This window comes from Puma concolor, chromosome A2 (genome assembly GCF_028749965.1).
Source record: "Puma concolor isolate L17-30 chromosome A2, mPumCon1.1.hap2, whole genome shotgun sequence".
Taxonomy (NCBI): domain Eukaryota; kingdom Metazoa; phylum Chordata; class Mammalia; order Carnivora; family Felidae; genus Puma; species Puma concolor.
Genome location: NC_141668.1, coordinates 110936444 through 110954778, shown reverse-complemented (window position 1 = coordinate 110954778; position 18335 = coordinate 110936444). Strand labels below are relative to the sequence as shown.

The window sequence follows — 18335 nt, the reverse complement described above, 5'->3', positions numbered from 1 at the left end:
TCAGGCCACAGGTCTTTTTTACTCCTTGGACACCAAATTTGCCCAGGGAATTGTGCTCGTAACATTATCTACAGCTTCATAATGTTCTCATCTGAGATGAAGAACTTTAGCCCTCACTCTATCCTTTTCAATTCTCTTACACTTATCCTAACCGTGTGTTCACTGTGAGACATTCAGTGCCAAAGTCTGGCAGCAGTTTTCATGGTGGAGTCGTGCCAAGTTCCTGTAAGTTTGGAATAGCATTAGGAACAGGTGTCCCTGGGATGTCTGCCAGATCTACCTTGGGAACAGGAGGTATTTGGGACTTGAATGTGTTAAGCACAGGAGGATTGCTTATGGGTATAGGCAGGTGATATTCGGAGACAGCTGGCCTCACTTCTGTGATAAAAGCTGATGGAGATGTGGCCTTCAGGGCCACAGTCAGAAGGAAAAAAAGTCACACAGACTGAGCTGAATAACTTCCAGCGAGCCGACATGAAGATTGTTTTCTATACCCAGAACAACTAATTTCTGATATCAAGGAGAAAATGTTTCCCTCCTAAAAACTTGGGGCATTGAGGTCTTAGTTTTGTGCAGTAACTATTACTGTGCTCTGTGCCCCTGCCATAGACTACCTGAGTATCCTGCTCTCTGAGCCTCTAAGGGTTCCCAGTTGCCCACTTCATTTACACAGCAGGTCAACATGAAAGAAACTACTCAAAACCCTAAAACTCAGAACCCAGTCCCACAGACTTGGGCATCAGCCCATACATATTGAGACTCTGCCTTCCAAATCATACTGCTTTACCTGCTGGCAGGAAAAGCTGGAAAGCTGGCAAGTGCCCTAGCCCTCCTACACTGTTTGAGTTCAAATGTAGCCTTTTTATGCTACTTTAGGACTCCCAGGGGTAGGTAAAATATGTTCCGCTTCTCTATAGCACACAGGTTTTGCACAGTCTAGGACATCAAGCTTCCCTGGGAATTGTGCCAGTCACTTCATTCACAGCTTTATTCCATGATCATCTGAGACGAAGAATTTGGACCAAAGTTCATCCCTTCCAATTCGCTTGATCTTTTTCTATCCATGTTTTCCTGTGAGGGACTGAGAGTCCGAGCCTGGAAGTATTTCTCTCCAATTTTAATTATGGAGTCCTGCTGAGTTTCCCTAAATCCAGGATAACAGGAGCAATGGGTTCTCCACTGGCTCACCTGTGAGACCTATCTTGGCAACAGAAGACACAGAAGTCTTGGAAAGGGGTAAGTGTTACTGGGAGGGAGCCATCCTCACTTGTGTGCAAGGGGAGATGGGGATCAGAGGTCAGAGTCAGGAAATATGTGGCTTTGTCTCAGAGAGTGCCCAGCATTCACAACCAGCTAACACATGAGGATCACTTACTAAGGACATATTGCCCTCCTTTACTGAGACCTGTGTGCTTGGCAGGCTTCTGTTGGCCTGAGGGGTGTTGGTTACCCTGATTCCACTTATCCCTGTGAGGTTCCTGCTGAAACAGGGTGTGTCGAAAAAACCACCAGACGGCGAATAGAAGTGAGGCAAGCTTTTATTCACGGCCGGGCCAAACCTGATCTCCTGATCTTGAGAAAAGTGCAGAGATTGGTCCCGAACAAAGGTAGCAGTGAGCTTATATGGATTTTAGCAAGTCAGAATACGTCATTATTTGGTTAACCAATTACAATTTACAGCATTTCATGGTAGCCAATTATACTGTGACACACAGACGTTAGCTTTGGCGGGAACCTATCAATTTAAAGTTCTTTGTCCTAAGAGGGTTTACAATGGCCAATCATAGTTAGACACCTGAGATGTTGTAGGGCAGCGAGAACGTGACTTTTTACGTGTTGGTCTTGCCTAGGCCAGATCTTGGTAGAGGGGGTGGGGGAGCGTTTGCATCCTAAGTTATCTATTTAGCAGATGAGGTCCCAGAAGCGAGATAGGGCGGTTAGTAATTTCTGATAACCCTAATCGGGAACTACACAAGCCTTTTATCTCAATTATTCATGAAAGGTGAGTTTAAGCCAAATTTATATACAATACGCTTTCTGATATCTCATAAGTTGACCTATTACACTACATTCTGAGAAGACCAAAGTTGGAGCATGAGCATTGTTCTTCCCCAGGTGGTCAGGGAAGAGAGTCCGTTCAAGGACTCTCGGACCACCACCTAATTCCACAGACATGGCTGCCAGCCAGCACAAAGAAGCCAAAATTCACAAGTGCCCCCACCTACTGAATGGAAGAGTAAGGCAAGATCCAAAAGACTTTCTGCCCTATCTAGGTCACCATGCAGTGTTCTTGTGACTGGTGCTTCCTTTCATCCCAGCCCCCCAGGTGTTTCCTTCTTATTCTCAGGATAGCAAGCTTGCCTAGGAAATGGTGCTCATGTCAGCAGTCACAGCTTCATTCCATTTTAACCTGAGTGAACAACTTTGGCCCTCAGTGTGTTTCTTCTGATTTAGTTATTTTTGTCATTACTAATGTGAAGAAAGCTTATTTATATACCAAGGGCTTGGGCAAGGTAAAGTCAAATGTCAAGTTTACAAGGAGACTTTCATATGCTAATGACTCACAGATTGCTGGAGGCCTAGCTATTGTCAAGCTAAAATGGTTTTTCCCTCTAGCAGAACATTGACGTTAAGACAGAAGGGAATCCCTGGAGAAACATTTGACTCTACCAGCCTCAAGTATTTGTGAATAGGCTGAAGGCAACAAGGAAATGAAGAGTTTATTTTTTTTTTAATGTTTACGTATCTTTTGAGAGAGAAAGATGGAAAGAGAGAGAGAAGAGAGAATTTGCGCCCCTGAGAGGGGCAGAGAGAGAGAGGGAGACAAAGAATCTGAAGCAGGCTCCAGACTCTGAGCTGTCAGTAGAGCCCCTGTGGACCTCACAGAAACTGAGATCCTGACCTAAGTTAAAGTCTGAGGCTTTAAGAGACTCAGCCACCCAGGCACCCCAGGAAATTCAGTTTTTTATGCCATTTCCTTCTTTCCTTTGTTACTCACATCACTATGGAGGGCAGGGTGATGTTGGGGCTCTAGAAAACTGAGTCTATAGGTTTCTGGAGATTATGCTGTAATGCCCCTGATTTCAAATCCGAGAGACCACCAAGGAGCCGATACCGATGCAAACGCACGAGGGTTTATTTGCAAGCTCGAGCTTGGGCCCAAGTATACCCGACACAGCGGAGCAGGGACTTGGACCCCTAGGTTAAGAGGCGTAGCAGTTTTATAGGGGCCAGTGGCCAATGAGATTGTAACACACACAGAAAGTTGCACAGTCATGTCAGTCCACACGCAGGTGGCCAAATGAATTACAATTTACTCTATAGTAACTGTTTGAACTAGCCTATCACTCTGGTCAGAATTGGCGCGCAAGTTTGGGGGGCAAAAGGCGGGGTTTACATTCTTTGGCGGTTAGGGTTTCCGCATTCCTGTATGAGCCGGTTTCCAGTAAGAGTGTGCTCACCGGCTTGACTAGGGTGGGGGATTGTCTTAAGCAATAAGTAGGTCATGTGGGGGTTTATACATGAGATGGTGGGTGTAGCACAAAATGGAGTCAGTCTTGCGCTGCTTGTCCAGGGGTAGGGGATTTTTGCTAAATTCCTTGGGTCTCACAATGCCTCTGCCTTTTTCTTGTGATTTACTAAGATACTTGTCCATTGATGGAGTCTCCATTTGTTTTCTGTCATTTTCTTCGCCCTTGGGCAGCCAGGAGTGCCTGAGGAATGTCACACATATCCTACGTGGGGGTGGTCAGGTAATGCTAGCTTGTGTTTGGCCCTCAGCTTTCCTTCTGCTCCCTCATGAAGCAGATGGATGATTCCCATTTACCCAGCCCACATGTGTTTGTTCCTTCAGAAAACAGCGAGCTTGGTAGCAGACTGTGCTATTCTCTTTCTTCCCAGAATTATCCTATTCTCATGTGAAATGAAGATCTTTGGCTTTCTGGGTACCCACTCCCATCCCCTTGCTTTTTTGAAGTAAGTCCCCACTATGGGGAATTCAAGGCCAGACCTAAGAGCAATGTCCCCTCATTTTAATTGGGGAGACTGGCCAAGTCATCCTGACTCTGGCATAGGTTGGGCAAAAAGCCCCTTGGGACTTGCCTTTTAGAAATGTTTTCACAAGAAAAAGACATAGGGCACTTGAAGGTGCCAGACAAAATGTTGGTGTATAGGTAAAGCCAGAGAATTGGGAAGAAGCATCATCAACTGTGGGCAGAAGAGCAACAGGGAACGTCAGTTTCCTCTCAGTTTTATCCTATTCTCTGCGGAAATGAAGACTTTGGTCCATCATGTATCCACTCTGATCCCCTAGCTGTTTTTCTAAGGAGGTCTTGAGTCACATTGAAATGTGTTAGGGCTTTCACTCACACAGCGAATGCCCAGGGGTTGGTGGCCAGCTCCCACTGCATTCCTATGCTAGCCTAGAGCAATCAGTTTCTGATATCCCCAAATAATGATTAACTACCTATGACTGACCTTGTGGGGCTTGGTATTGGTGGTTGCCCAGGTTGCCTCTCTCCTCTGACTGCTTGAGATGTCTTCATATGGAAAAGCAAATGGTTCCCAGATGGGCATTTAGCTTCCAGAAGTGGCCAGGGCATTGCTTGTTGAAGGAATACTTCCACAGAGCCTGATTCTAAAAACATAAGTGTCAAAACCCATTACACCAAAACCACTGGTCACTCTCCACTCTAGGTCAGAGTAAGAAATTCACTCAGTGCCAGAGGCTTCTCATCCCTTTCTGACATCCCAGAGGAAGAATTCTTGCAAAAGTGGTTGCTGTTATGCCCAGAATTCGTGATCCCCAAAGACCACCAGGGAGCCGAGTCCGATGCAAAAGCAAAGAGCCTTTATTCGAGCTAGCTCGAGCTCAATCCCCTACCTGCACCCACACAGCGGTGAGATGCCAGAGAGAGCCAGCGGAGTTTCAAAAGCACAAAGGTTTTATAGGGGTCTAGGGGCAGTTGGTGAGGTAATGGCTGTGGCCTTAGCCGATTGGCTGGTGAAGGGTCCTGGCCTCAGCCGATTGGCTGGGAAAGGGTCGGAGTCCCGTTACACAGGTTGCCGGGCGTGTTTTGATCGGGAAGTTTGAACGGGTGAGCGGGAGGTTACTCAAGGGGAGGAGGCGTGGTCTGAGGTTTCTGCGATTTTCCTGGAAAGGGGGCCATGTCAGGGACATAGTCACTCAAGATGGAGGACACAGAACAAGATGGAGTCGGCCGGCGTAGGTCCGCTCTTTCAGTTGCCAGGGTAGCCAATGGAGAATTCCTTTGCCCCAGCCAAGAGGTGTTTCTCATTCCCAAGACAGCCAGCTTGCCAAAAGAGTGTAATGGTCACTTCATTCTCAGATTTATTCCATTCTCATTTGATAAGGAGAAATTTGGCACTCTATCCATTCCTATCATTTTTCCCTTTTTCAAACTAGGTCTTCCCTGTGAGACATGCCCAGCCAGTGTCCAAGAGAGATCTCTTCTGCTTTTAACTGGACAGTCGTGTTGAGCTCTACTTCCTCAGGGATAGCTTGAGCAATGGGGCCCCTTGAGTCCTGCCTTTCCTAACTCTATTGACAAAAGGAGGCCTAGGGTACTGCAAGGTGCCCGGAACAGAATTTCTGCCCATAGGCCAAGTCCAGAGGAGCTGGGAGGGAGATGGACTCCCTTGTGCGGCCAGAAGGAGCTTAGCTACTCATTTCACTCTCAGCATTATGCTGTCCTCATCTGCAGGGAAGAACTTGGGCCATCAATGTCTCCATTCTCATCCCCTGGCACTTTTTCTACCTAGGCATTCACTGTGGGAATTCAGGGCCAGAATGTAAAAGCCATGTTGTCTCTTGTCAGGTGGGGTGTCGGGCCACGTCCTCCCAACTTGGAGAAAAGTTGGGCAACATGGGCCCACCCACAGGGCTTGCCTTTCAGCCTTACCACTGGCCACAAAGACATAGGGCATTGGAAGCAGCAGAGGACAGAATATTTGCATGTAGACAGGGACAGAGGAGGGGGATGGAGCCAGCCTCAGTTCTGCAGAAAGGGGAAAAGAAGCTAGGTACCGCATTCTCTGTTATATCCTATATCTCTCCGAAAATAAAGAACTCTGGACCCCCATAATTTCCCATCCCCTTGAGGATTTTTTTTTTAATGTTTATTTTTGACAGAGAGAGAGAGGGACAGAGACAGAGACAGAGACAGAGCATGAGTGGGGGAAGGGCAGAGACAGAGGGAGACACAGAATCTGAAGCAGGCTCCAAGCTCTGAGCTGTCAGCACAGAGCCCAACGCGGGGCTTGAACTTACAGACCGCAAGATCATGACCTGAGCCGAAGTCGGACGCTTAACCGACTGAGCCACCCTGGTGCCACCCCCCCTTTGAGGATTTTCTAAGGAGGATTTGGGTCACACTCAGGAGAGATGGAGCTGTCATTCACATAAAAAAGCACCCAAGGATTAATTGAGAGCTCCCCGTCACTGCCTGCGCTAAACCAAGAACAATCAGTTTCTGACATCACAAAGAGAATATTGCTCTCCTTGGACTGAAAGTGTAGTGCTTGACAGGCTGCAGGTGGCATGGGAATGTTTGCCCTGATTGTGTGACTCACCGGGCTCCTTGAGCTGCCTTCATTCTGAAAAGCAGAAGGCTCTCAGATGGGCAGTTTGCTCCCAGACATGGGTCAGTGCAGAAAGAGCCCAGGCAAAGACTCCTCCACCAGAGCCTGGTTCCAAACACTTGAAGGTCCGAAGGGAGACTGACCTTGAATCACTGAAGGAATATTGCATCTATACTTGATGGGAAGGGCAGGAGAAAGGGCAATGGCCAGAAGAATCCCTGGCTTACCAACCTTGTGGATGAACATTTCTTGCGATAGGGGCATCAGGTGTAGTCAATGGACATTTCCGTGGGCCCAAACCATTGGTGTGTCTTACACTTGAGATTATGTTAGTCACTTTATTCTTTGCTTTATCCAATTCTCCTCTGTAAGAAAGAACTTTGGGCCTCTGTGTATCCATGTCCATTTTTGGTCTTTTTTTCAAACTAGGTTTCCTCTGGTAGGCGTTTGGGGCCAGATTTTAAAACCAATTCTGGCTCATTTTAACTGAGGGCTTGGGTCAAGTTCTCTGGACTCTGGGATACTTTGGGCTATGGGGCCTCGCACCACATGTGTTTTATAACCATACATACATCAGGAAACCTAGTGCATTTGAGGGGCCCAGCATGGAATGTTTGCCTGTAGGCAGGTTGAGAGGAGTTAGGAGAAAACCAGTCCTCCTTCTGCAACAAGAAAACACTGAGCCATACATTGCATGTTTAGTTGTACCCCATTCTCACTTGAATTCCAGATGAAGGTTTCCTCTGGACTAGCTTCCAGGTAAAACCAGTGGTGTTTTTACCTTTCCCCAGTGCAGATGTGCTTCCTATTCTGAAGACAGCCAGCTTCAAATAGATTATACTAGTCATTCTATTCTCTGCTTGATCCCTTTCTCATAGGAAAGGAAGAACTTTGGCCCTCCATATTTCCGTCACTGATTTTCTTTCTTTTTTTGAAACTTGTTTTTAAACATTTCTCATTTTTGATGAAAGAGAAACACAGGGAGAGAGAGAGCATGAGTGGGGTGGGGGCAAAAAGAGGGACACAGAGGATCCAAAGCAGGCTCCACACTGTGAGCACAAAGCCTATGTGGGGCTAGGCCTCACAACCATGAAATCATGACCTGAGCTGAAATCAAGAGTCAGCCATTTAACCGACTGAGCCACCCAGGTGCCCCGTCCTCTGTGCTTTGTCAAATTATATCTTGGTCCCCCCTAGGCACAGTGAGTCTGTCAATAACTCAGCGACAAACCAGGGATTGGTGGAAAGTTTTCACCCTGCTCCCATTCTAACTGAAAGCATTCAATTTCTGATACACAAAAGGATGCACTGACCACAGTCACTGATGACTTGGTGCTTGAAAGCCTGGAGTTGTCATGGTAATAGTTAGACAGCAGAACTCCAACCGTTGGCTGCTACAGATGCCTTCATCTGAAGCACAGACAGTTCACCCATTTGCAGTATTCTTCAGGACCTGAAGAATGTGCAGAAATAGCCCATTTGAGGACCAGTGCAACAGAGCCACTTTTCCAAATACTTGAGGGTCAGCCACAAGCCAGAAACTGGTAACTGTGTAGCATGACTGCCTCAGAGGTCAGGGGAAAAAAAAAATCAATGCCAGAAACTTTCCCTCTCCTTCTGAAGGAACAATGCAGGAGGTTTCCCTTTGTCCTAGCCTACACAGTATTCTTACTCCTGAGACAACCATCTTGCCAGGAGATTGTGCTAGTCACTTCAGTTTTTGATATAACCCATTCTCTTCTGTTGATAAAGAACTTTGGACTTCTGTGTATTCTCCTCCACCCTGTTGCTTTTTCAGGCTCAGTTCTCCCTGTTGTCCCTTGAGGCAAAGTGTCTCAGAGCCATTTCCTCTACTTTGAACTAGGGAGTCTGGCCAAGTTCTTGTCACTCTGGGATATGCTGGGCCACAGGGTCCCTCAAAAATGGCCTCTCGGTACTCTGTGGACAAAGATAAGCCCAGGGCATTTCAAGGTGCCCAGCAGGAATGCTGGTGTGTAGTCAGGGTCAGAGGTGTCAGGAGGGAGCTCTCTTCACTTCTGGGACAAGAGGAACATGGAGCTAGATAGTTCATTCTCAGCTTTATCCCATTCTCAGCTGAAATGAAAACTTTTGGCCCTGTGTGTAGCTATTCCAATTCCCTGGCTGTATCGATAAGTATGTCTTGAGTCCCTGACAAGGGCAATGGGGCTGTCCCTCACATAGTGAGTGCCCAGCCATTCCTAATGAGCTCTGACTCTGGTCTGTGTTAACCAAGAGCAATCAGTTTTTGATATCCCAAAGGAAAGATTGCCTTCCCGGGAGTACTTGGAGTTTGGCTGGTTAATAAAAGAAATGATGGTTAACCAACCTGTCTCCTTTTATGGCTGTTAAAGATGCTTTCACTCTGAAGAGCAGTTGGTTCACCCCTGGGCAGTATTCTTGAGGACCTGCTTAGCACAGAAAGAGACCATTCAAGAACTCCTGCCCCACAGCCCAGTTCTAAACACTTGAGCACAAACCAACTACCCTTGAATCACTGCTGCCTCTATCCACTGATAGGATGGGAAGGGAAAAATGAAATCCCAAAGCTTTCTTTCTCTTTTTCAAGTAAGAATATAGGCATCTTGCCATGTGGGCTCCCACTTTAAACAGTGGGGGTTTCCCTTTGCCCTAACACACAAGTGTTTCTTATTGCTGAGACAGTCAGGTTGCCAGGAGATTGTACTAGTCATTTCACCCTCAGACTTATCCCATTCTCGTCTCTCATAGGAACACTGTCCCTTTTCCTCTTTATTTTGTGTTTATTTTTATTTTTGAGAGAGAAAGAGAGATAGTGTGTCTGCAGGCAAGGAGGGGTAGAGAAAGAGTGACAGATGATCCCAAGCAGGCTCCATGCTGACAAAGAGAACCTGATGTGGGGGTCGAGATTGCAAACCATGAGATCATGACCTTAGTGATAATCTGATGCTTAACCAACTGAACCACGCAAGAGCCCCAACTTTTTCTCTTTCATATTCTTTAAATATTTAATTTTGAGAGAGAGAGAGAGAGCGTGCAAGTAGGGGGAAGGGCTGAGAGACACACACAGAATCTGAAGTAGGCTCCAGACTCTGATTTGTCAGCACAAAGCCCAACATGGGACTCGAACTCACAAACTGTGAGATCATGACATGAGCCAAAACCAAGAGCCAGAGGATTAAGCGACTGAGTCACCTAGGTACCCCCTTTTACTCTTCTGACAACACACAGGAGAGATTGCCATGCTGTCAGAGAGCACTTAGTGCCTGGTCTCAGATTCTAAACAGCACATATTCCATGCATATGAGGTATGTTCCAACACCTAGTCAGTGCATACAGTGGCAATTCAAAACTTAATGGGCCACAGGAATGGTTCTAAACACTTGAGCAAAAGCCTGGGACATGGACCTACTACCCCCAAATCTCTGCTGCTTCTATCCCCTGTAGGGAAGGACAGGAAACACAGCTAAAGCCAGAAGCTTTCCCTCCCTTTCCGAAGGAAATATGGAGACCTCTTGCAGAATGGGCTTTCAGGAGGTTTCCCTTTAGAGATTTAGTTTGTCTCTGGCCACAGGAGTTTCTTACTCCTTAGACAGGACTTTGCTAGGAAATTGTCCTTCTAGACACTTCATTCTACTCTGTGATCATTCTCACCAATAATGAAGCACTTTTGCCTTCCATATTTCCATTTCAATGAATACTTTTTACTGTTTGCAAAGTCGTTTCTCCCTGGGTGCAATTCAGAGCCAGTGTCTCAGAGAAATATCCTTTCCTTTAAGTTGGGGAATCTGGCAAAGTCCTGATGTCTCTGGCATAGTTGGGACACAGGACCCCTCATTATGTGCCTTTCAGAAGTGTGTGGACAATGGGAGGCATAGCGCCCTTGGAGGTGCCCAGCAGAGTGTCCATGTGTAGGAAATGCCAGGGTTTGGGAGGGAGCTGGCCTTATTTCTGGTTGAAGGAGAAACTATGTTAAACATTTCATTTCCAGCTTTATCCTAACCTCCTCAGGAAGCTTGGCCTTCCTTATAGCCATCCCCATCCATTTTCTGTTTTCATAACTAGGTCATGGGTGACAAACAGGAGGAATTGGTCTGTCAGCCACACAGCCAACATCCAGGGTTTCTGATGAACTACCACTCTGGGCCTGTGCTATGTGAGGCAATCAGTTACTTTATCCCAGGGAACAATGACCCTCTTGTCCATGAGCCCTTGTTGCTTGACTGGCCCTGGTAATCTCTGTGATGGAGCTTGCCTCCCTCCCCTGTCTGACTGAAATATCTTCATTCTCTAAGGCAGATGGGTCAGGCATGCACAGTGGACTGCAGGATGATTAAATTCAAAAAAAAAAAAAAAAAAAAAAAAAAGCCCTCACAGGGAATACTGGAGCGTGACTTGGTTACAAAACCTAGAGCCTCAATGGGATCTCGGACCTGCTACCACTGAATCACTGCTCTTTCCTTGCCCTCAGGGGTAGGGCATACAAAGGAGCCCAGGTAAGAAGCCTTCCTTCTCTTTCTGAACGAAAAGTGTAGGCTTCGTGCCAACCGGGCACCCAGGTGTAGGCAATGGATGGTTCGCTTTGCCCCAGCCCACAGGTGTTTCTTACTACAGACAACACTTAGGTTCTTGGGAGATTGTGCTAGGCACTCCCTTCTCAGCTTCATCCTGCTTTCATTTATAATGAAGCATTTTTGCTCTCTGTGTATTTATTTCCATCATTTTGCTCTTTTTTTTTTTTTCAAAATAGGGTCTCGCTGGAGTCCATTCAGAGTCCGTGTCTCAGAGCAATATCCTCCACTTTAAACTGGGGGCTCTGGCTGAGTCCTGGGGACTCTGAATAAACTGGCAACAGGACACCTTCTAATATCCCGTTAGAACTCTGTGCACAATGAGGCCTAGGGCATAGGAAGGTGCCAAGCTGTGTATGGCTGGATGCGTGGAGGCGGTCCCAGAGGTTTAGGGAGGGACTGGCCTTACACATGCAGCTGGGAGAAAGAAGATAGATGTGCACAGCAGCATAACCTAAGTCTCATGTGTAATGTAGAGCCTTGGCCTCCCTTGTAGCCATCCCCACCAATTTGCTGTTTTCTAATTCTTGGGTCACATTCAGGGACAACTGGGCTTCCACTCAACTTCACACAAGCAGAGCCCAAAGATTGGTGCTAAACTTCCTGTGCTCCGGTCCTGTGCTCCGTAAGAGCAAACAGTACCTTTATATCAGAGGAAGGATGACCTTCTTGTCCCTGAGTGCTTGGTACATGGCCAGCTCTGGTGAGTGCAGTGAAGTGCAGAGATGCCTTCATTCTGTGTCACCGATGACTCCCATATGCACATTAGGCCTCGGGACCTGGTCAGCACAGAAAGGGAGGGCCCTTTCAAGATCTACTACATCAGGTCCAGGTTGCAAACACTTGATCACCTGCTGGCAACGGGAAGCCCTGGCTCTGAATCAATGCTGCATCTATTCCCTGATGGGAAGGACAGGAGAAACCACCCAAACCCCTTTTCCCTCTGTTTCTGAGGGAAGAGTACACAGCTACTGCAGAATATCACTCTCAGGTGTAGCCCATGGAGGTTTCCTTTGACACCAGCCCTCAAGTGCCTCTTACACCCCGGACAGCTAGCCTGCCAGGAGACCAGAGTAGGCACTTAATTCTAACTTTAGCCCATTCTGTTCTGTAAGGAAGAACTTTAGTCCTCCCAGTGCCCATTTGCATTTGATTGCTCTCTGTTCAAATTGGGGCTACCTGGGAGCCATGAGGAGCAAGAGCCTCAGAAGAATGTCCTGTGTTTCAACAGGAAGATTCCAGGATCCATCGGGCTGTGTCAGGTGCACAGCCCGGGTGCACACATTGGTGTGGCATGCCCAGTCAGTTCCTGAGCCAATGGACAGCTCTCAGTGTCTGGAATCCCAGAGGAAAACAGGCCTCTCTGTTGCTGGGGGCTTGGTGCTTAGTCAGCTGGAGTCATTGCAGGGATGGGTAGCCAGCTGGCCTCCTTCCCCTGGCTGACAGAGGTGCCTTCATCCTGCGGAGTAGATGATTCGTGCATGTGCACCGTGCTCCAGGTCCTGGTCAGGGCACAAAGGGACTTTGAAAGGAATACTGCACCAGGCTGGGGTCTAACCACTTGATCATCAGGCACAGCTGAGTCCCTGCCGCCCCTGTCTACTAGTGGGAAAGGGCAAGAAACACACCCAAAGGCAGGGCTTTCCGTCTCTTTCTGAGGGAAGACTGCAGCCCCCTTGCTGACAGGCCTCCCAGGTGTAGCCTGTAGGGGGCCTCCCTTCACCAAAGGCCACTGGTGTTGCTTCTTCCTGAGACAGCCAGCTTGCTAGAAAATGGCACTAGTCACTTCATTCTCCACATCATCCCATTCTCATCCCTAATGAAGAACTCTGGCCCTCCATGGATCCATTTTCACCCTTTTGCTCTGTTTCCAAACCAGGTCCTCTCTGGGGTCCATTGCATGTCGTCTCTCAGCAGAATATCCTCGGCATTCTGTTGGGGATCCTAGTCCAGTGCTTGTGACTCTGCAGGTTTGGCCACAGGGCCCCTGGCAGGTGGGTGTCAAAACCATGCAGGGCATTCAGAGGCCTAGGGCACCGGAAGGGCCCAGAAGGGAATGTTTGCAATTCAACTGGGCCAGAGGGCTGGGAAAGGAGCTGGCCTCCTTTCTTAGTTGAGGGGACGTGAAGTTGCATAGCCCCTTACCAGATCGATCCTATTGCCACTGGCAATATTGATCTTTGGCCCTCCTTATGGCCACTCCCTTGCCTTGGCCCTAGGTCTAACATTGTCCCCATTGAGACTTAGAAGTCACTTACTCAGCCGGTGCCCAGGGATAGCTTTTCACAGAAGCCTGTGCATATGGAAGGTGGGCACCAAGCAAAGCAGCCCACCCACTGCTAATGGCAGCACTTGCACTTACTCAGACATGGATTTACCTTCCTTCCAGCTGGGGCAGAAGGGCCAGCAGGATCACAGGCAGTGCTGGGTGCAGGGCACGACCACAAGGAGGTTTCTAGGTCAGATGCCAAGGCATGAACAGCCCTGTGTATTAGGCGGTGCCATAGCTGCTTCAGTGGCCCTGCAAAGCCACCCTGTGGTCATGGTGTGGCAACCATGGTATTGTCCTGTGCAGCCCTGTCCTCCTTCAGCATACTCAACAGCAGCAAGGGTGACAGATCTGGCTGGCAGGACGAGGTTGACAAGAGCCCCCAAAACAATGGCAGCAGGCAGGGACTGGCAGATAGGGTGGAACCCACGAGGGCAGCACCTGGTCTTTGCTTCCATACCAGTCCACTTCTCCCATTCCACGTTGGAGGACTAATGTGCTCCCACACGTGTACCCTCACATGAAAGGGCTATGCATGATGTGACGTGTTGAACAAGCCAGGAATAACCCATAATGAGGATAAACTGACTCAAGATGTTGGCCAGTGTGCAATATGCCTGGAAGAAATGCAGAGGGAGATACTAGACCAAGGTTGCCTTGCCTGTTCACATATGAAGGTTGCACTGGTTTGCAATAAATCGATCTTGCCCTGAGTGTCCTTCACATATTGCAACAGCTTCCCATTTTACACTTATTCTTGTCTTTTCAAGATGCTTGAAAGCCTGAGAGGGTCTGAGGGTCTGTCCCTGTGGCAAAACAAAAACAAACACAAAACTACAGGCCTACTTGGCCAGAACTGTGAGTCCTGAGTGTCTTACGCAGAGACAAACCATCATACAGGAAGGACTATCCTGCTGAAGAGCCAAGGGCCCTTTGGTCAAACATGTGCCACAGTCACAGGGAATGGACCCCAATCCCCAGTTGGGGGCCCAGGGTATGACTCTAAGACACCTACATGGAATGGAGCCCAGGGAGGGCTCAGAGTGAAAACAGAGCAAAGGGGTGAAAATGGATAGAGGAAGGGCCAGAGTTCTGCATCAGGGATAAGAATGAGATCAAGTGGAGAGTGACGTGACTAGCACCAACTTCCCCAGCTCGCTGACTGACACCTCGGGAATGAGAAACATCTGCAGGCTTTGGCAAATGGTGCCATCTGTAAGTTCCACCCGGAAGCCCTGACCGCAAGAAGCCTGCCCAGATTCTTCCTTCAGCATCAGAGGGAAAGACCTGGCTCTGTGTGGGTGTCCTGCCCTTGCCATCAGTCCAGAGGGGCAGCAGTGATACAGCTGTAGCAGCGTTGTGCTCCTGGCAGATGAGCAAGTATTTGGAAGTGGGACTTGGTGCGGTAGTCCATCCAAAGATACTTTCTGTACTGACCAGATCGTGGAGCATCCCGCCCACACGAAAACCTGCTGTCCTTCCAAAGGAAGGGGTCGCCATTTGTGAGGGGAGGGAGGCCAACTGGCTACCCGTGCTCGTGCATTCCCTAGCCAGCTAATCAGCACCATGGGCTCTGGGATGGGAGGGCCAGGTTTTCTTTGGGATATTAGACCCAGAATCTTCAATTTCCTCAGCAACTGACTGGGAAACTGGCAACATTCATACAGCCATGGCTGTGTAAGTGACAGCCCCATGTTCCTGGAATGTGAACAGAGACCTAGCTAGAAAAGCAGCGATGGCATGGGGATGAGTGCGAGCCAGCAGTGCCAAAGTTCCACATCTCCAAAGGGAGTGGAAAGAGATCTCTTTCTGAATTCAATCTCGATCCAGACAGGAGGTCAGCTCCCTTCCTCAAACCTCGGGCTTGCCTACACACAAGCGTTCTCCACTGGGCACCTGCAGTGCTAGATACCCTAGGCCTGGTGATGTCCACAAAGTCTGAAACCCAATGCCCACGGCCCCTGTGGCCAAACCCCTCACATACTCACCAGGATTGTACCAGACTCCTCACTGAATAAGAAGAGACATAACTCTGAGACACTGACTCTGACAAGATTCCAGGGAGAACCTTGTTGCCAAGGAAGAGCAATTCCTTACTCTTGCTATAATACCCTGCTCAGCAACAAGAGCTATGGGGCAGAGTGTCAGCTGACCTCTGGGACATCAGACTCTGAGAGCCCTCTCTTGACTCAGGAAATACTGGAAACTCACCTCCAATCCTTGGAATTTGGTTGTGGACAGGGCAGCCCCTCGGTCTTGGTGGGTGACTGCGACCAGGTGAGAAAAGCAGCAATGGGATAGGAAGTTGAGTCCACATTCTGCAACCCAATGGGCATGGGTCAAATCAAAGAGGGGCACATGTCTATCATCCCTTCTTCTTCTCCCACACAGGAGGCAGGATCCTCCCCTAACCACTGGCTTCGACTACCCTCAAGCACTCTCCCTGGGTATCTCTACACACATTAGGTGTGGGGGTGGCCACAAAGGAAGACCTATATCACCACCCAAAGGACACCGCCAAAGTCCCAAGCTGAGAGAAAAGGATATTACTTACTCTAAGACACTGGCTCTGCATAAAGTCCATGCAGAAACCCTTTGGACGAAAAATGCTAAGTGGTGGAAATGGAGACACAGATTCTGAGTTCTTCATCACACTTGAGATTTGGAGAATGCTGAGAATGAAGTACCCAGCACAGTCTCCTATCAAGCTGCTTGTATCTGGAAATAGAAATGCCCATGGGCTTAGGAAAAGGGCACCCTCTGAAAGGGCACACTGAAAGCCCTGTCAATAAGAAACCTCCATTCATTCTATTGGAGCCAGAGATTTCTGGCTATGTCTGTCCCTCCAACTTTTTGTAGCAGTTGATGGAGGCAGCAGTACTGGAGGTGTCGCTATTGGGTTCTACTGGCTCTTGCTCAGGAGTCTGGAACAAGGACTTGGTTCCCTATTGCTGGAAAAGACTCTTCCTGTACTGACCATGGCCTGGTCCATACTGCCCATGTACAAACTGTGTGCTTCCTGGAATGAAGGCAAATCAATCACCCAGCTCAGGGAGGAAGATGGCTCCCCCTCACCTCCCATACCCCAGCAAGCCAAGCAACCAGCACTCAGGGTCTGAAGGCCATCTTTCCTTTGTCAGATCAGAGCCTGAGGGCTCTCCCTGAGCACAGAAGCAGAGTGGGAATTTGATGCCTACCCAGGGGTGCCAGCTGAGTGACTGATGGCTCTGTGGCTTTTAAAGGGGAAATAAAGTCAGAAATAAAGATAGGGGAAGGAAATGGACCCAAGTGGTGCCCCAAGTCTGACATTTTTGGTGGTAATTGAGACCCACTTGGAAAGAAGGTATCTTCCTTCATTGGCCCTTGGCAAAAAGGAGGCCAGCTCCCTGCCCAAATCTCTGGCACAGTCTTCACACAAACATCCGTTACTGGGCAACTAAAAATTCCTGGGCCTGTCGAGGGCCACATACTTCTGGAATCTAATGAATTAGTGAAGATGGAGCCCTGTGGCCAAAATCTCTCTCACAGTCTCAAGGACTGAGTCAGACTCCGGGTGGAAGGCAGAGGATACGACCATGAGACACTGACTCTGAACAGATTGTGGGAAGAACCTTGTTTCTACAAGAGAGCAAAGATGTATTACGGTGGATAAGGAGGGTCAGAGATCTTCAGAGATTGAAAGGGGAATTATGTGGAGAAGGGTCCAGCACCAGCTCCTGGCAACCTGGCTATGGGAAAAAGAAGAAACACTAGAAGCCTTAGGCAACATCGCCATCTAGCGTCCGCATCTCGGACCATGGGAGCAACAGGCCTGCGTTCTTCCTTCAGAAGGACCTAGAGAGTCCTGGACTTTGCTTTTCTCACATTTCCAATCATTGAATGGAGTAAGCGGTGACAGTGCTGTAGTCAAAGGCTCCCAGGTCTTCCTCCAAAGTGTGGAAAGGGGCATTTGGGGCCCTCTTCCTGTAAAGGGCTCTTCTTGTGCTGACCAGCTTCTGGAGACTCCTGCTCCTGTGTTAACTGTCTGCTTTTCAGAAGGAAGGCCCCTCCATCAGGCAGAACAATGAGGCAAGCTGGCCAGCCTCCCCCACCCCTTGCTACAAACAGCCAATCACCAAGCCCAGGAATTGGAGGGCTATTCTCCTTTCAGATATGCCTTGCTCATGGCTGTCACTGAGCGAGGGACTGAGTGGGCAACAAAACCTCATCCTTTGGTGCCCCCTGTGTCAGTGCCAGCTCCATGGCTCAGAAGGGTGAACACAGACTGAGTCAGAATGACAGGAAGGAAAGGGAATGGCTCCAGTAGACCAATGTACGTTCACCATTTCCATCCAATGGGAATGTGATCCATTTGCAAGGGCATGTTAAACTTAATTTTCTATGGGCATCGAGGCCAGCTTCCCTCAATTACATGTGGCTCAGCCTCCACAGAAACAGTTCTCAACTGGACCCCTTCGAATGGCCCAGGGCTCTGGATGTCCACGGAATCCTGAAACCAAAATGCCAGGGCCCCTTTTTACTCAACCTGTCCCACAGACACAAGGGCTAGTCCACATTGCACATTTGGGAGCCAGTGCTATGACTCCGGGCAACTGAATTTGTGGGTGTAAGGGTTAAATTGTAGTGTAGGGCTAATGCTTAGCTTGAAAAATAACAGCTTTGTGTTGACATTGAAGGTTAAGAGATAACAGCCTTGTTTTACTCTTATAAATTACGCCTCATACTTTTGTAAATTAGGCTTCACCAATTAAGGAAACAAAAGTTCAAAGAAAAGAGCATCAGAGGCAGGGTCAAGGAGATCCACTGGTTGCAACTTAGAGGCAGAAATTCTAAAGTAAACACCTCATTAGGCAACTGTTTCTAACTCATCTGAAAACTGTTTCTTTGTTCTGTTCCCA

At 48.4% G+C, this 18335-nt stretch overlaps 1 long non-coding RNA gene across 1 annotated transcript; it reads right to left on the bottom strand.

Annotated features, from left to right (window-relative positions):
• Positions 1-3112: 3112 nt before the first annotated feature.
• LOC147583426 (uncharacterized) lies at positions 3113-18036 on the bottom strand. Its single transcript, XR_015248189.1, has 3 exons — positions 15649-18036; positions 8948-9026; positions 3113-8053 (listed from the first exon to the last, which is right to left on the bottom strand). It is a non-coding gene; the product is annotated as an uncharacterized LOC147583426 (long non-coding RNA).
• Positions 18037-18335: the final 299 nt, after the last annotated feature.